An 18362-nucleotide genomic window follows, 5' to 3' on the forward strand; every position below is an offset into this window, starting at 1 on the left:
AAAGAGTATCGCTCAATGCATGACAAACACTCGTCTATTCAAACCATTGAAGTAAGGTCTATGATTCAAACTAGCCGCGCGCCACCTGTCGCATATTGACGGTAATACGTATGTAAAAAAAAGCGTTGTTTCAGTATGTTATATCACCAGCGGGGTATTCCGGGACACCAGCGGCACCGTCTGGGCGGCCTGACGGGCTGCCGAACCGAGACGGCCGACGTTTTAGACGGCTGGGCGTCCTTGGGGTGAGCCGCGCCGTCTGGTTGTAGTGTTGACCGCGGTAACCATCTTACCTCATCCGGGTTCTGGCCTCGGAGGGGATCGGACGTCGGGTGTAAGAGTGCAGGGGAGTCATTTAGAGGGTGGGCCCTAAAACCCTTGGGCCCGCGGTCTGCTTACAACACCATGCAGATCGTTGAGTCTCACATACTCAGCGCGCCCCTTATGCGCGGGGACCTCATAGGAGGTTCGGCCCCGGCCCGAAAGAAAAAAAAAGTATGTTATATCATACAGTGTGCTTAGTGCGAGTTTTGTAACGCTCTCGATAGCGAGCCAGTTTGCTCAAATTTGTATGCAATTGGAACAGCGCCCCTAGCGGCAAACGTACCCGGTGTTATTTTGTGAGTGCGAGTTCATATTAACGTTGTGATCTCGTAACCGAGTAATTTTACCGAAATGAGTACCACGAATGACATTTGTGCGAGTGCGTGTTGCAAATTAGTGGGTTTTAACGTTTCGATCGAGTATTTCTTTAGTAGTTCTATTTTTCCAACTAGAGAGGCAAAAGTATCATGTCATAAAGCCTAATCTTTTTTTATGAAAAATGATAATATGGAGTGAAATGGATTTGATTAATTTGAAGCATTAATCAATTGGCATGGAATGAAATGAAATGAGATCAGATAATATGGGATAAAATATAATCTCTGCAAAATGCTGATTATATACTGAGATTTTTTTCAGTGGACCTTTTCGAAGACTTCGAGAAGCTACGTCCAGCGGTTTTGTTTAATTTTTTTAAATTTTCGCACTTTCAGATACTAAACAGTTAATAAACCCACGTTACTTTGTTATTGCATAGATGGGTGGACGAGCTCCCGGCCCACCTAATCTTAAGTGGTTACCGGAGCCCATAGACATCTACAACGCAAATGCCGCCTCCCACCTTGAGCTATTAGTTCTAAGGTCTCAGTATAGTTACAACGGTTGTCCCACCCTTCAAACCGAAACGCATTACTGCTTCACGGCAAAAATAGGCAGGGTGGTGATACCTACCCGTGCGGACCCACAAGACGTCCTACCACCAGTAATTACAAAAATTAATTTTGCGGGTTTGATTTTTATTACATGATGCTATTCCTTTACAGTGAAAGTCAATCGTAAACATTTGATAAGTACGTATTTCATTAGAAAAATTGATACCCGCCGGCGGGATTAGAACACCAGTGCATCGCAAGATACGAATACACCGGACGCCTTAACCTTTAAGCCAGGACGATCTCAAAATTACACTTATACACGAAGAAATATTAAATACGCATTAACTAAGAAACATTAAATAGACAAAATAAAACAATTCACACAATTTAGTTCCTCGCGGTCCCTCCAAAATGTCTTTTCATCTTTTTTTCCTAGTTGTTCAATTGTAAATAAATAAATCAAAATCAAATCGAGTTTACGTTCTATACGGTGAAAAATGAAGAATTGTGAGTGTGAGTTGAGATATGCTACTCGCTTCGCAGGACGTTTATTCACCGAGAGCAGCAATAATATTATTTCTCGTATATTGGTAGCACGTGGTGTTTTGGCATTAGACCGTCTAAATGAAATACAACGCTTTTTAACAATATTTTAATGGGAACCAACTACTTTCAAAATTATTCGGGTAATGTCACGTGTTCAATACTATTTTGTACCTTTAGAATTAAAGTGGCTCAACCCAAAATTCTTATTTTCTGGTAAACTTCAATATTGTAATACAATAATTGTATTTTTTTAGTTTTTCGGTTTAAACACTTTAAGGCATGCCATTTTATTTGAAAAAGGCAGAAAGAGTACTTTGTCCTTTTCTAGACTAAAAGAGACTGTTTAATTTTATAAGCTGATAGAATAATATAGAAAAGAATAATAGGATACCCTCTAATCGTCACATTGGAAAAAGGTATGGCTTTATCATTTTATCATTTAAATTATTTTTTATTGCACTTATAAAACTAACTTAATTTACAATATGTAACTATAACTATAACTAATCCGTACTTGTCAAAATCCTCATAAATTGTCAATATTCTTAATAAAATTCCTATTAATAATATACAAGTGCAAATGAGCTGCTTGCCAGAAATGATATAATAGTGCTTTGTTTTTTTGTTGTTTTCTTTGTAGGCTGCCAGTAATAATCTAAATCTGTGTGAAAGGCAATAAATGATTTTATTATTATCTACTAATGGTAGTCCAGTGGTCGAAATTAGACCATCATTTATTTAAGTTTTAAGTGTGAACATTATTATAGTTCAATTGTCACCTTTCTATTATCATCATTTCTATAATAATCATTGCTCTATGTCGCCAAGGCTACATTAAAGAAAAATAATATTAAAGACAAAAAATATTAATCTATTCTCAATTTGACCACAGATTGATAAATCAATAAACAAAAAAAGTATGAAATTATGTGTGTGTGTGTGTGTGTCAAATACATGGTAATGTGTGTAAGGTTTTTTTATTGATTTAGTTTATGTTTTTATTGTTTATGCACAATTAAAAAAAAAATGGTATCTGCACTACTTCTCTATATTCTCTATAAGTGTGGGAAATTTCATGCTTCTCCGTCCGCGCAATTTTCGTAAAAAGGGTACAACATTTTTGCTTCACGTATTAGTTAATATGTAGGTTCTTAATAATTATACATAAGTGTTTTGAAATATAGTTTTATATCTTAAATTTTTTTGTTATACCACTTCCATTCTAAGGGTGCTATTTCGTAAAAAAACTTTGCCGTAATGGCGTAACCTTTAAAATACACGAAAACTGCCCAGCATAAACATATTTTTTTAGTAACTTTTAGAAGTATTAGAATTAGAAGTTTATTATAGAATTTATTTAATTGTAATTACATATTTAGACATACTTAACATAATTAATCTTGGAATCGGTAATTATTTCAGCTTTTTTTTAATTAAAGAAATTATGTTTTATATAGGTTTAATCATTTACCCGTTGAACGTTTATAAAATGATTGTATTTACGATAATAGTGTTGATGATCTTCATTAGGTGACCCAAATATACTAAAATTATTACAAGCATCCATCCTTATTTATAAATGTGAAAAGAAGAAAAATTATTATTACATTGTTCAAATCTCTATATAGTAATTTATAAATATACATCTGTACGTATGTATGTGTAAATATGTATGTATGTGTGTGTGTGTGTGTGTGTGTGTGTGTGTGTGTGTGTGTGTGTGTGTGTGTTCGCGTGTGTGCGCGTGGGTGTGTGTATATATTTCAATAGATAGGTACACAGTGTGCAATTCATTTCGAAATTATTCTTGCCCATCTAATAGTTGTCTGGAAGAGATCACTCTAAGCGATAAGACCAAGAATTGTACTCTTTTTTTTATTGATATTGTTTCGCAATATTTATTCAATTTGTGTACAATAAAGAATACTCTATCTCACTCTCTCTCTCTTTCTCATCAAACAACTCTTTAAAAAAAAGCAATGATTTAATAAGAATTAATTGAAAAAGCAAAGAATTAATATGTATTTACAACTAGCTAGACGTCTATAAAATTTTCTAACCGAAAATATATATGTGTATAAACCATTAGAATAGATAAAACCTTAAAAAACCACATTATTATTAAAAACGAAGAAAAAATCTTGATATTATATTGGTTTCACGGCAAAATCTTTAGTGACTACTTAACTTGCTTGATAGTGAAGAAATACTCTCAAAATCCATTAATTTGCAACTCGCACTCGCACATACAATAATCGAGAGGCTCACTTCGGTAAAGCTATTCGATACATGAGACAGCAACATAAACAAACCTTCTCTCTCCCACAAAATGAGATTCATAAGCTTACCACTAGGTGGCACTGATACAACCTCACACAAATTAAACATAACATTAACATCGATTGAGTAATTAAAAAAACTCGCACTAAGCACAGGTACATTACCCATTACCCGACTAATTATAAATATCGTTAGAAAGCTTGGCATTTCAATTAAACGCCTTATAAAAAAACCTTGCGTGCTACCAATATAAAAGAAAAAATATCGCTTCTCAAGATGAATAAACGTCCTGCAAATCGAGTAACTCGCACTCAGAGCTCCGCACGTTTCACCGTGAAGAGCGTACACTCGATGCGAGTCATTCGATTCGATTTTTGAAACTCGCACTAAGCCTACTGATCAGTGTGCTTAGTGCGAGTTTTTAACGTTCTCGATAGCGTAAAAGTTAATTCAAATTTGTATGGAGTTGGCACATTGCCAGGCAATGTAATCGACAAAGTTAAAAAGCCCGCACTAAGCACACGGTAAAAAATATCTATCCAACTTTGTCAAATTTCCCCAACAAATAGTGGCTGCAAACAAGTCTCATCGATGCGTTCTTCAGGCAAATATTTGGGTGAAAGTAGGCGCCAACAGGTGGATCTGTTGTTATCAACTTACATAACGTGTACTTAGCGTTATTACCATGTGCGTGAGAGTGTGTATAATGAGGTAATGAAATGAAAACAATGTAATTTTATACTTGTCGTCTGTGATTGTTAGTCTATGGTGGAATAGTTATATTCTCTGGTATAATAATATGTAGTTATATTTTATTATAATAGCTATTAAATATTTACTGGTGGTAGGACCTCTTGTGAGTGCGTAAGGGTAGGTACCACAACCATGCCAATTTCTGTCGTGAACCAGTACCTAATGCGTTTCTGTTTGAAGGATGGGGCAGCCGTTATAATTACACTGAGACCTTAGAACTCATATCTCAAGGTGGGTGGCTGGATTTACGTTCTAGATGTCTATAGGCTCTGGTAACCACTTAACACCAGGTGGGCTGTGAGCTCATCCACCCATCTATATAATAAATAAAACAAATCTAATGTTAAAAAAATAACTCTGTCGACATTGGAGTGATGTACATAATTAATATTATTTTAATATTATATTCACGCCTAGATTTTTTTTTTTTATGACTGAAGGATTACTTGTGGCCCGGAGGCCTTTCCAGTTTCACCAGGACAGGTCTGTTTAGAATAATGCGATGAGTCGTCCGTGACCATAAAAACTAAAATTATCAAAACGTCGGAAATAATACCAAGTCAGGTCATAAGTATTGTCACACAGTAAAAACTTTTCTTTTAGAATGCTGGCCACAAAAAAGTTTATTGAATTCGAATTTCGAATAGTTCATGAAAATAAAAATGTATACTTTTAGAATTTTACTCATTTTTAAATATGGAGTGGACGCTTAAAGAAGACCGTGTTGCAGTTATTGCGTTGCATTGTTGCGGTTACGCGCCAATTAAAATTTTTAACATACTGAAAAATTTGAACATAACCAAAAGATTCGTTTATCGTACCATCAAACGATACAATGAAGACTCTAGTGTAGATGACAGGTCAAGAAGTGGTCGCCCTCGGTCTGTTAGGACTCCAGCAGTGATAAAAGCTGTGAAGGCGCGAATTCAAAGAAATACCAAACGTAAGCAGAAACTGTTGGCCCTTCAGATGGGGTTAAGCAGAACCACGGTGAAAAGGGTGTTAAATGAAGACTTAGGACTTCGGGCATATCGAAGAAAAACAGGACATCGTTTGAATGCTCGTCTAATGGACCTGAGACTGAAGAGATGCCGCGCTTTGTTGAGGCGGTACGCGGGAAAAAAATATCGGGAAATTCTTTTTTCGGATGAAAAAATTTTTACCGTAGAAGAGAGCTACAACAAACAAAATGATAAGGTGTACGCACACAGTAGTGAAGAAGCGAGCAACCGTATTCCGCGTGTCCAACGAGGTCATTTTCCATCCTCGCTCATGGTATGGTTGGTCGCGTTGGAACCAACCGCCGAAGGCAAACGAATTGCCTCAAGCCTCCGCACCGTTTGCGGCTTATCCGGGGTCACCGTCGAGGCCCCATATAAAAAAGGCACTCCCGGGCAGTGCCACCGCTGTCAGCTTTACGGCCACTCCGCGCGCCCTGCCGTAAACGACTTCTCAATCGTGCGTGATTATATCGCCGCGATTAACATCGATCGCATGCGCTCGTTCGCCGACGCCATGCGCAGGGCGGTCACGGCCGATGACCGCCTATACGCGACGTTCGACCATATGGACGTCATCGAGTCCGTCCAGCGTACGCTGGCTTGATTACCGGTAATCAATGGCCAACAACGGTAGGGAAAAACCGCGTTCCTTAAAGTTAGCATTTTATAATGCCAACGGACTCGCGCGTCAGCGCGATCAAGTATATGAGTTTCTCCGTGACAATCTCATCGACATCCTTCTGGTGCAGGAGACCTTCCTAAAGCCCTCGCGTCGCGACCCCAAAGTCGCGAATTACGTCATGGTTAGGAATGACAGACTCTCCGCCCGCAAGGGCGGGACTGTCATTTACTATAGGAGGGCCCTGCACTGCGTCCCTCTCGATGCTCTCTCGCTCTTACATATCGAGGCGTCAGTGTGCCGCATCGCGCTGACGGGACACCAGCCGATCGTCATCGCATCCGTTTATCTCCCCCCTGACAAACCCCTCCTGAGCAGTGACCTCGAGACACTGCTCGGTATGGGGGACGCGGTCATCCTGGCAGGCGATTTAAATTGCCACCACACTAGGTGGAACTGCCATCGCACGAATGTGAACGGTAGGCGTCTCGACGCGTTCATAGACGACCTCACATTCGAAATATTCAACCCCCCGACCCCCACGTGCTATCCGTACAACGCCGCGCGTCGTCCGAGCACAATAGATCTGGCACTGCTGAGGAACGTAACTCTGCGCTTACGATCCATCGAGGCAATGTCAGAACTCGACTCAGACCACCGACCTGTCGTCATGCAGCTCGGTCGCCCACTCAACCGCGAACCAGATACGAGGACCATGGTGGATTGGAAGAAGCTGGGCACGTGCTTAGCTGACACCGCTCCACCAATCCTCCCTTGCGGCCCGGATTCAACTCCATCCCCCGAGGATACCGTCGAATCCATAAACATCTTCACTGATCACGTCTCGACGGCGATCATAAGATCCTCGAAACAAGTCGATGTGGAGGACTGCTTCCACCGCATCAGACTTTCCCCCGATCTTAGGGACCTCGTAAGAGTTAGAAACGCGGCAATCCGGGCCTACGATCGATATCCCACGGACTCAAACCGGACTCGGATGCGTCGCTTACAGCGGGAGGTCAAATCCCGCTTAAGCGACGCCCGAAACGAAAACTGGGATAGTTATTTAGAAGAACTCGCGCCCACTCACCAAGCATACTGGCAACTAGCTAGGACCCTCAAGTCCGAAACTATAGCCACTATGCCGCCTCTCGTACGCCCCTCAGGCCAATCACCGGCTTACGATGACGATGACAAGGCAGATTTGCTGGCCGATGCACTGCAAGAGCAGTGCACCACCAGCACTCAACACGCGGACCCCGAACACACAGAGTTCGTCGACAGGGAGGTCGAGCGCAGAGCTTCCCTGCCGCCCTCGGACGCGTTACCCCCCATTACCACTTCCGAGGTCAAGGAGGCGATCGATAGCCTACAACCACGGAAAGCTCCCGGCTCCGACGGCATCCGCAACCGCGCGCTAAAACTGCTACCAGCCCAACTGATAACGATGTTGGCCACGATATTAAATGCTGCTATGACGAACTGCATCTTTCCCGCGGCGTGGAAAGAAGCGGACGTTATCGGCATACACAAGCCGGGCAAACCAAAGAACGAAACCGCGAGTTACCGCCCCATCAGTCTCCTCCCGGCGATAGGCAAACTATACGAACGGCTCCTTCGTAAACGCCTCTGGGACTTCGTATCCGCGAATAAAATTCTTATAGACGAGCAGTTTGGATTCCGCGCCAGACACTCGTGCGTCCATCAAGTGCACCGCCTCACGGAGCACATCTTACTAGGGCTGAACAGGCGGAAACCCATTCCGACAGGAGCCCTCTTCTTCGATATAGCGAAGGCGTTCGACAAAGTCTGGCACAACGGTTTGATATACAAACTGTATAACATGGGAGTGCCAGACAGACTCGTGCTCATCATACGAGACTACTTGTCGAACCGTTCGTTCCGATATCGAGTCGAGGGAACGCGTTCCCGGCCCCGTCACGTCACAGCCGGAGTCCCGCAAGGCTCCGCCCTCTCCCCGTTACTATTTAGTTTGTATATCAACGATATACCCCGGTCTCCGGAGACCCATCTGGCGCTCTTCGCCGATGACACCGCCATCTACTACTCGTGTAGGAAGAAGGCGTTGCTTCATCGACGACTTCAGACCGCAGCTACCACCATGGGACAGTGGTTCCGGAAGTGGCGCATCGACATTAACCCCACGAAAAGCACAGCGGTGCTCTTCAAAAGGGGTCGCCCTCCGAACACCACGCTGAGCATCCCCCTCCCGACTAGGCGCGTCAATACCCCCGCCCCCGCCGTTCGCCCAATCACGATGTTCGACCAGCCCATACCGTGGGCCCCGAAGGTCAAATATTTAGGCGTCACCCTCGACAGTAGGATGACATTCCGCCCCCACATCAAGACGGTACGCGACCGTGCCGCCTTCATTCTAGGACGTCTCTACCCGATGATATGTAGGCGAAGTAAAATGTCCCTTAGAAATAAGGTGACACTCTACAAAACTTGCATACGCCCCGTCATGACCTATGCAAGTGTAGTGTTCGCTCACGCGGCCCGCATACACTTAAAATCATTCCAAGTCATTCAATCCCGTTTTTGCAGGATAGCCGTCGGAGCCCCGTGGTTCGTCAGGAACGTCGACCTCCATGACGACCTGGACTTAGAGTCCACCAGTAAGTATATGCAGTCGGCGTCAATGCGCCACTTCGATAAAGCGGCACGACACGAGAACCCTCTCATCGTGGCCGCCGGTAACTACATTCCCGATCCTGCGGACAGAATGGAAAGCAGTCGACGTCGCCCAAAACACGTCATCTCGGATCCTCCCGATCCACTAACGGTGCTTCTAGGTACTTCAAGCACCGGTCACCGTTCTCGTCGAACCCGTCGCTTGCGACGAAGGGCTCGACGAGTAAATTAACTCCCAGACACAGCCCACTGAGTTTCTCGCCGGATCTTCTCAGTGGGTCGCGTTTCCGATCCGGTGGTAGATTCTGCGAAGCACGGCTCTTGCTAGGGTTCGTGTTAGCAACGTCATCAGGTTTGAGCCCCGTGAGCTCACCTACAAAAGTTAGGGTTACGCTGACATAGCCTCTCAAGGCTCTCAGCTTAGGTAGGGAAAAAAAAAAAAAAAGGTATGGTTGGGAGTTTCTTATTGGGGCTTAACAGAGCTACATTTTTGTGAGAAAGGTGTAAATACGAATGCAGTTGTGTATCAAAATACAGTCCTGACGAACCTTGTGGAACCTGATTCTCATACCATGTTCAATAACAGGCACTGGGTATTCCAACAAGATTCGGCGCCAGCTCATAGAGCGAAGAGCACACAAGACTGGCTGGCGGCGCGTGAAATCGACTTCATCCGGCACGAAGACTGGCCCTCCTCCAGTCCAGATTTGAATCCGTTAGATTACAAGATATGGCAACACTTGGAGGAAAAGGCGTGCTCAAAGCTTCATCCCAATTTGGAGTCACTCAAGACATCCTTGATTAAGGCAGCCGCCGATATTGACATGGACCTCGTTCGTGCTGCGATAGACGACTGGCCGCGCAGATTGGAGGCCTGTATTCAAAATCACGGAGGTCATTTTGAATAAACTTTAGTGTCATAAGAATCTATGTTTTGTTAAGTTCATTTTGGTATATGAATGATTACATAATGAATAAACTTGTTTCAATTATTTTACATTAAACATGTGACAGAATTTATGACCTGACTAGGTATATTGACAGTAATAAACGCGAGCTTAAACCGAAAAACAGTTTTATGTCTTAGCAATAATGTAACACATTTAGATTTTTTTTGGAGGATGGTATTGCTGGTGACCCGGAGGCCTGTCCAGTTTCACCAGGACAGGTGGATAACTACTATATCAACTAGGAGAGGTGGGATTTGAATAGTTGCCGAAGGAGGAGGAGGAGACCTAACAGCTTTAGGGCAGCTGTTTCGCGAATGCATCTACAACCGGATCGGAATCGCGGCACAATGAGAAGATCCAGCAAGAAACTCAGCGGCCTGATGTACGGGTTAAATTTCATGTCGAACTCTTTGACGAGTTCGACGAATACGGATGGTTAGATAACACAAAACGTAACGCTTCACACTCAACGGGCTTCCCTCATATTCTACTGGTGCAGGAAACGTACCCGCAAAATTATAATTTACGTAATTACTGGTGGTAGAACCTCTTGTGAGTCCGCACGGGTGGGTACCACCACCCTGCCTGTTTCTGCCGTGAAGCGGTTATGCGTTTCGGTTTGAAGGGTGGGGCAGCCGTTGTAACTATGCTGAGACCTTAGAACATAAATCTCAAGGTGGGTGGCGCATTTACATTGTGGATGTCTATGGGCTTCAGTAACCACTTAACACCAGGTGGGATGTGAGCTCGTCCACCCATCTAAACGTACATGCGAGTAAATACAAGCGCAACAAGACAACTAAGCCCTAAATATTAAATTATGTCAAGAAATAGTTCCAATTGGGAATATAACCATGAGACCATGGTACAGTAATTAAGGTAACTAAGCACTAGATTAATTTAATCCATATAATATTAAAATATCACCATTTGAAAGAACGCTACCATGAAGCACTTATGCATACCGATTTGATGGGTAGGATATGACGTTTTTCCAATGCAATTAGAATTTTCTAGAAGTCTTGTTGGCTTTTACATTGTCCGGTATTTATCACCAGATGAGCCATGCAATAGATTGACCCAAAACCAACTTGTCTTCGTAACTAAACCACCAACTCACTATTGTCTAAGACAATTCGATGTGCGGGATATTTGCAAGAGTGACATTAGAAACTAAAATTTTCAACATCATTCGTTAGTGTATTCCTTCAAGCGGAACCAACCCTGGAAATATAACTAAAGCAACCGTTCCTCGTATCAAACCATATTTAACAAACTACAGTTACATTAAATGTACCTAACAGATTTTATATTATGAATCATTACAGTTATCGTAAAGTGTAGTCTTTGTTGAGAGCACGCCATGAGCCGCGCTGCAATGATGGACGCGGCACGCGCGCACCGCGGTTCGATTTTTAATGGTGTTGCCAATTGATAACTCATACAGGTAACAATGGTTATAGGAAAGTTTTAGGCAGGAACCATTATTTAGTTGTTGTTTTTATAGCTTAAATGGGCGGACGAGCTTACGGCCCACCTGTTGTTAAATGGTAACCGGAACCCGTAGACAAAGTAAATGTCGCCACCCACTTCGAGACATGAGTCCTAAGGTCTCAGTTTTAACAGTACATTCGCTGCCCCACCTTTCAAACTGAAACGCATTACTGCTTCACAGCAGAAATAGGCAGGGTGGTGGGACCAACCCGTGAATGACTGACTCATAAGACGTTTTAATTGTATATTTATATTGGAATCTAAATTTAAGCGGTTCCCGAACTCTTGAGATTAGAAGGAAGTTTTGGGGTATATTACGACAACTAGCGATTGCCTTGCATAAAATAGGTTACATATCTGAATCAGAAATTCGCCCTTCCTTTTATAATTCGGTAGAAAATCAAACTGTCCACCTGATGTCAGGCAATTGCCGAAGGCTATTAATCACAAAGTAAATGACGCCACCATAGAAAGAACTACCATGTTTACTAACCAGCTCATTATGGCTTTAGAGCAGAAATGTACAGGAAGGTTGTATTAAATACAACGTAATTGAGAACTAATTATTCAATTTTAATTTTTGTTTCTCATTAATTAGATCTCAAATTTAGTTTTATTAAAAAAAAAACATATTCCTACTTAGATTTATTTTAATTAAAAAAAACTGGCATAGTGCTTAAGTTATTTTTTTAATAATAACACATTATGAGATTATGATGTCTCGATGTAAAAGATTTTTATTTTTTTACTATAAGTAAGGGGAGGCGGAAGAGAAAGACGAATGGACGTAATGCCAAGTATTTCGTGAGCTCGTCCACTATGTTATAGACCATCTATCCAATAACAGGCTCCGTTTGGTACTAGTAGTGTAGTTCGTGTGATAAACTAATTAAGTAGACCGCAGTCGGCGCGAACTTAACGCAAGATCAATTGTTGTAAATCAACTATTGTTGTTCACGGCTTTAGAAACGGTGCAAAGATAATATACTGTGATATTAGCTTTACTCTTGATAGAATTATTTTATGTTGTTATTTTATGGGCTTAGTTGGGTTCTTGACCTGACAGTGCATTATAGTGTTCGTGAATATACATTTATTTACTGGCTTCGAAAGGCAGTCGTGCTGTACAAAACACTTATTGTAAGAGATTTTCGACGCTCAGGGATACCATCAATACTAAAGATCATGGCCAAGAATCTGTTGTTCGATGTTAGGATTCCTTTTAAATCTCAGTATCCCGGCGATTTCTAACCAGGCGCCAAAATAATTCCGGGAAAGATCGGTGTACGAACTCGTTCCAGGTACGAATGTACCAGAGATAAAGGTTACATGTCCTTAGTGTGACGTAAAAGTGCAGGCCTACGGACCTCATACAGCCTGAGATATGAGGACGAATTTTTAATTGTACTGCATAACATCCAACTAAAGCGAATCTTCTCGCTGCGGTGCTACATAGGCAAGATGGCGATAGTGTGACGACACGCTTTACCACCAGCTGCGATCGGCAGTAATCAGCTTTAGACGGAACGAGGGCCTGCAACTGTTGAACTTTTTTTTATATTCAGAATTGGATTCACATTATGTTTTTAAAAATTTGACTATTTGCAATGTCGCGGGATTTTGAACATGTTTTTTGTAGCGGTTTTTTTTATTGCCCTTGGAGGCAGACGATCATACTTCCCACCTGATGGTGAGTGGTTACCGTCGCCCATGGACTTCAGCAATGCCTGGGGCAGAGCCAAGTCAGCAGCACTACGTTCACCACCATTAAAAGTACAATAAAACAAAGATTACTAACATTGTTCATTAGTTCTACAAAGCAAAGGGGCACAGTGCTAATTTCAATCGTGTCGTAAAGCTAACAAAATTCTCGTTTACCTTGAACTTAAAATAAATTCAAAAGTTACCTAATAAACTATTCGGACTCTATATATTTATTAATTTAAATACTACACAAATTCTGCAACACATTGCTTAAATTATACTGGCGTGATATAAGAGATGTTTGTTGTAAGTTTTTTCCAATTTAAAATCGATTTTGTGAAAGTTTTGAAATCGATTAATTTTCGCGTGTTTTTAACGCGTATTGAACATGCGTGTTCATCCGAATGCTTAGATTATGTAACTCTTGTTAAATGGTTTTGTTTTAGCCATTGGTTCATGGTTGAGTGATGATTTTTAATAAAGGCGCAGTGACAGGAGCATTTTTCAGTTTGGGTAATATACAAAAAAATATTCGCACAGGCAAATAATGTTCAGATGAATTTCGTTTTATTTGTGTTTGGTGAAATTGACGCGGTAAATCTTTATGGTTTTAAATCTATTCGTACCACAACGTGAATGCCAAAACCAGACACGGCCTGTGTCGTTTGAGGGTGAATAAAAGACGGAAAATATGTAAAAATTATAATCGAATACCCATGAAATAAATTAGTTAAAATATAGTATTCATAGAACACATTATCAATGTAGGTAAGACGTCGGTAGGTAGGTACAAGGACACGACTGATTTCGAATTTAGAAACCAACGCGAATTCACAGGTGCGGCTAGAATTTAAAATTTTAATAAATTTTAATTAAGTATATTTAAATTCCCATTTGTCTTTAAAAGTAAAGCGGCCATTTTATAATAACTTAGATTGTCAGTGAACTTTTCAATTTTTGTCTTGAGTCATATTTTAGTTCTACCCGAATGAGCTTGTGGCTCATCGAAAATCTTAAACGACGACATTTCTTTAAAACAGTCGACTTAAAAAAGCTATAATTAAACTAAACCGGTTTTGGAAAGCATAAATATATTTGAGGTTAGTAGCGAAACCGGTAAACTTTGTCCCGCCCTTTATGTAAATAAAAACCTAGATCACGATTGTAGCGCCAAGGTCTAATTTTAGATCTGAAACATCAGTCCCACTTAAACACAAATAAAAATCACTGTTTAATTACATTTATTATACGTAAGCATCTTTTAGTAGATGCTACAGCTTCAAATTAGCGGGAAATCATTAAAACTAAAAGGACTACCCGTTGTAGAGCATTGCGGTGTTTATAATATTAAACAAATAGGTAAAGGTAAGGTAAAACTTGTTTTTTTGCTTTAGTTTAAAATAAGAACAACAACATTTTTAAGAAAATAAATGAAATTTAGTTTTGCTGTATTAAATGTTTGTCCATTTTACTTTCCTAAGCTATTCGTCCGATTGCGGTGAATCTGAAACGGTTGTTGACACATGGGGAAAGGTTTTTAGCACACATCAAGCCCGAGAGTGCTTTCAACAAATCGGTTATTTCATAAATTTAGCGATAGTTAGCAGTGCGTGTCCATATCCTAACGACACTATCATAGACCCCTCCAACTGTAAAAATTTGATTGATCATTCATTTTACTCATTTCTAATACTGGATGTTGTATTGATTTTATCCATTACATTAAGTTCGGATGTCCAAAAACGTTTTTACTAATCACGGACCACTACCGGGATAAGATTAAAGAATAGAGAAATATTTTTAGACCCTTGTCTGATTTTAAAAAAGCTCAGGGAATACTAAAACCTCTGTGATTACCGAAAAATTCCTACGCTCGAAAACAATTTAATTCTATCGTTCACAAGGAGATAATCTCTCCCTTTGTTCATCGTGCCCTTCATAAAGATAATTGCCTGACCAGAGTTATGAATGCTCACTAACTCGTTCACTGGAATTCCTTGTCACTGCCCCGGGACGGGAAGGTCGTTCGCACCTGCTTTACGCTATAACACGGTTTTGTTGTACTTTCTACGACACCAACATTTGGTTTATTTATTTGTTAGGTCACGCCGGAAGATGAGTACGGGATGAGCACGCTGGAAATAAAAAGTAATAATTACAAAACACTGTTAGAATAGACTAAGCTCAGGTAAATGAGAAAACGTAGGGTTAGGCATTAGAGAAATGAAACCCAGTCACATAGATCACGAGTTTATTGTAACTAATGGTCCTGCAGTAGTCGAAATTCGACTATAATTAATTGGAATTGTAAGTTTGTACAGTATTATGATAGTATTTTCAACGTTTGTATTGTAATAGGATTGTATTTCACTTAATGTATCTTTTATGCATTATTTAAAAAAAAATAGCATTGTGTACTTCTTCTCTATATTTTCTATAAGTGTTGAAAATTTCATACTCCTCCGTCCGCGCAATTTTCGTAAAAAGGAATACAAAGTTTTTGCTTCACTTATTAATATATAGATGATAGAAAATTTTGCTTACATACATAAGTTATGACGTCATGTGTTTCTCTTAAAGAAGGGACGAATGACGCTTGATGACGTCTAGGAGTTTGGGTGTAAACCTGGTATTCCTGTGTGGGCGCAAGCTGGTCTACCTTCAACAGCTATACAAAGAAACGAATTATCTCAGAGCAAACAAAATGCTTACTTATAGTCCAGATGAAATCAAAAACCGGTCTTAGAATATTTACATAAAATTATTCAGCAGAATATTTTAAGATCACACATTAGCAAATGCTTAAGATTGTTTCGGCAATCAATTTCGTATACCTATGAGTATCTCACAACAGTGTGAGATGTGGTTTGAGACGACTTAATTTTTTGTGTCTGGAAAATCATAATATATATTGGTGAGCTCAGGGCTTTTCTAGGGTAGCTAGGGATGCCTGACGCGAGCGTTTATAGTCAACCGCTCCATAAATACTGTGAACACCTCTGTCTATACACTTGCGAAGCAGCTGCCCTTAAGTTGTTAGGTCTAAAGAGGTATTTGGACAGTTGTAAGCACATTGCAGTCCTCCAGGCTGTGTTCGCGTTTATCCACCCATTTTGGAGTAGCTGCCATTTTATATTCAACGCACAAATAAATATACGGGTGGTTTATGACCCAGAGAGTGACACAACCAACTCTTTATTCCGGAAATATGGTACTAATTAATATATGGTAATAGGTAATGTTATGTTTGTTTATTGTTACGCATAATACAAATGTTTAGTTCAGCTCATTGTTACAATTCCGAATAATAATTAGCAGACAATTACAATTATAATTTTAAATGGTATTTTTAGAACCTTTCCATTTAATTAGCTTTGGTTACAGACTTTGGAACTGCCATCTAATAAGCAACGTTGTATCTACAATTCTACACGCAAAAATGATGATTCTTAAACTGAAATCTTAATTTAAGCAAATGCTTAACTACGTTTGCTGTGTAGTCTTAGTCTTGTTAAAATTGTTAGTGTAAAATAGTGTTTATTTCTTTAAATTATCCATTACCATACTTGGGTCTTTATCATTCGGCAGCCGCGAAATCGATGTTATTCCAGTTATTCGTTTCTTTTTCATTGTTTTAGACGGCAGGCGTCCCTAGGACTCTTATAATGGTGAGTGGTAATTCTAGCTCATGAAATTCAGCTACGTTAGGGGTACATCAAACTCGCTGGTCCCTGTGTGAAAGGACAAATTCATTTCCCTATATAATATTGTTCAAATTTGTGTTTGATTGAATTCTTTTTTAGCTTAAACTTATAGTCGATTACTGAAACTGAAATGAAACTGTTTTCTTAATTATTAAATTAATTAATGAGTTGCGTAACCGCAGTCGGCCGTGAAAGCCATGTATTATACCTATAAGACAAATGTCACATTCAATATCAGTATTAATATTTACCTACGAATAAATAATATTTACATATACATATTCACTAACACAGTGATTAAAGCTTTTGACAACAGAGATGATCTCTGTGTAAAAAGTTTACAAGCATTAATAATTATTATACCTAGCGGTTGGACAACCAGTTCGCTAAATACGCTAAAATATGGTTACTTCACGTTAAGACATAATATTATATCGTTTTTGCATAAATTTTATACAGATGCAAAAGTTGCCTGAGTTTATTTTGGGGCCTCAAGCGGACTATATAAAGCTGTGATCAGATCGGATTCACGTAGGTGTTTTTGGTAAGGTTGGTACAATATAAACAATTTTGCAATAATTTTGGACTTAATCCTTTATCCTTACTTGTAAAAGGTGTTTTTGAAATAAGATTTGAGCTTGAGCTCGACCAAGGGATGAAAATATGATGGTTAATAGCAACGGTTAATTAGACCACTCATGCTCTAAATGTTTTTGTAGCATAATGTAATGTATTTGTGCAAGTGATACGTCGGGCGTGTTCATACAAAGTATGGTCATGATTTTGAAGACTATAACTATAGCAATGTGGAAAGAGATCCAGAAGTCTGCGGCTCAGGGCGTTGTCTGGACCAGGTCTGGAACAGTTTTGGAAACAATTTTCAAAAACATCTGTGTTACTAAATATCGATCTTGTCGGCAGAACAGTGCTGTCTGCAGAGTATTGTTTTATAAACGACAATTGAGACTTGGACTTTTTGTCTTAATTTGACTGTCAAATTCACGTTGTGAGATCCATGGGCTTCGGTAACTATTAAATGCCGGGAGGGCGAGCACATCCGATCATTAACGCAACAAAACAAAGGTTGAGAATCGAGGAGAACAATGCTCTTGCTGAAGGAGGAGGAAGACGTTGGCGTAGATCAACTGACACCTGCATCCTAAATTATTCTAGATCTCTAAATACCCCATATGAGATACATCTAAGTGTATATTTTCTAGCTAACGAGTACTCTTCAATGTCAAGCCACAAACACGCTGAGAATGCTAATGACAAGGTAACCGGCAAACGAGAGAGAAGCCGCTCTTACCAACTGCAGTTTAGCATTTTTACCATCGGATGTGTCTTGACTGATATGTTATTACGTATTATTGTATGTCTAAAAGATGTAATTATTCATCAATAGATCATTTCGTTCTGTTAAATAGTTTAAAATACATGTTTTACGTGTTATAGGT

The 18362-nt window shown here is 40.1% G+C and overlaps 1 long non-coding RNA gene across 2 annotated transcripts; it reads right to left on the bottom strand.

Moving 5' to 3' along the window:
• Positions 1 to 13891: 13891 nt before the first annotated feature.
• Positions 13892 to 17097, bottom strand: LOC134198974 (uncharacterized). 2 transcript variants are annotated; one of them, XR_009973282.1, is made up of 4 exons: positions 16763 to 17097; positions 15750 to 15869; positions 15182 to 15336; positions 13892 to 14044 (listed from the first exon to the last, which is right to left on the bottom strand). It is a non-coding gene; the product is annotated as an uncharacterized LOC134198974 (long non-coding RNA). The 2 variants fall into 2 exon arrangements; XR_009973281.1 differs by lacking the exon at positions 13892 to 14044 and having other exon boundaries at positions 16768 to 17097.
• Between the last annotated feature and the right edge of the window lie 1265 nt (positions 17098 to 18362).

Source organism: Bombyx mori, chromosome 5, assembly GCF_030269925.1.
Source record: "Bombyx mori chromosome 5, ASM3026992v2".
NCBI lineage: Eukaryota > Metazoa > Arthropoda > Insecta > Lepidoptera > Bombycidae > Bombyx > Bombyx mori.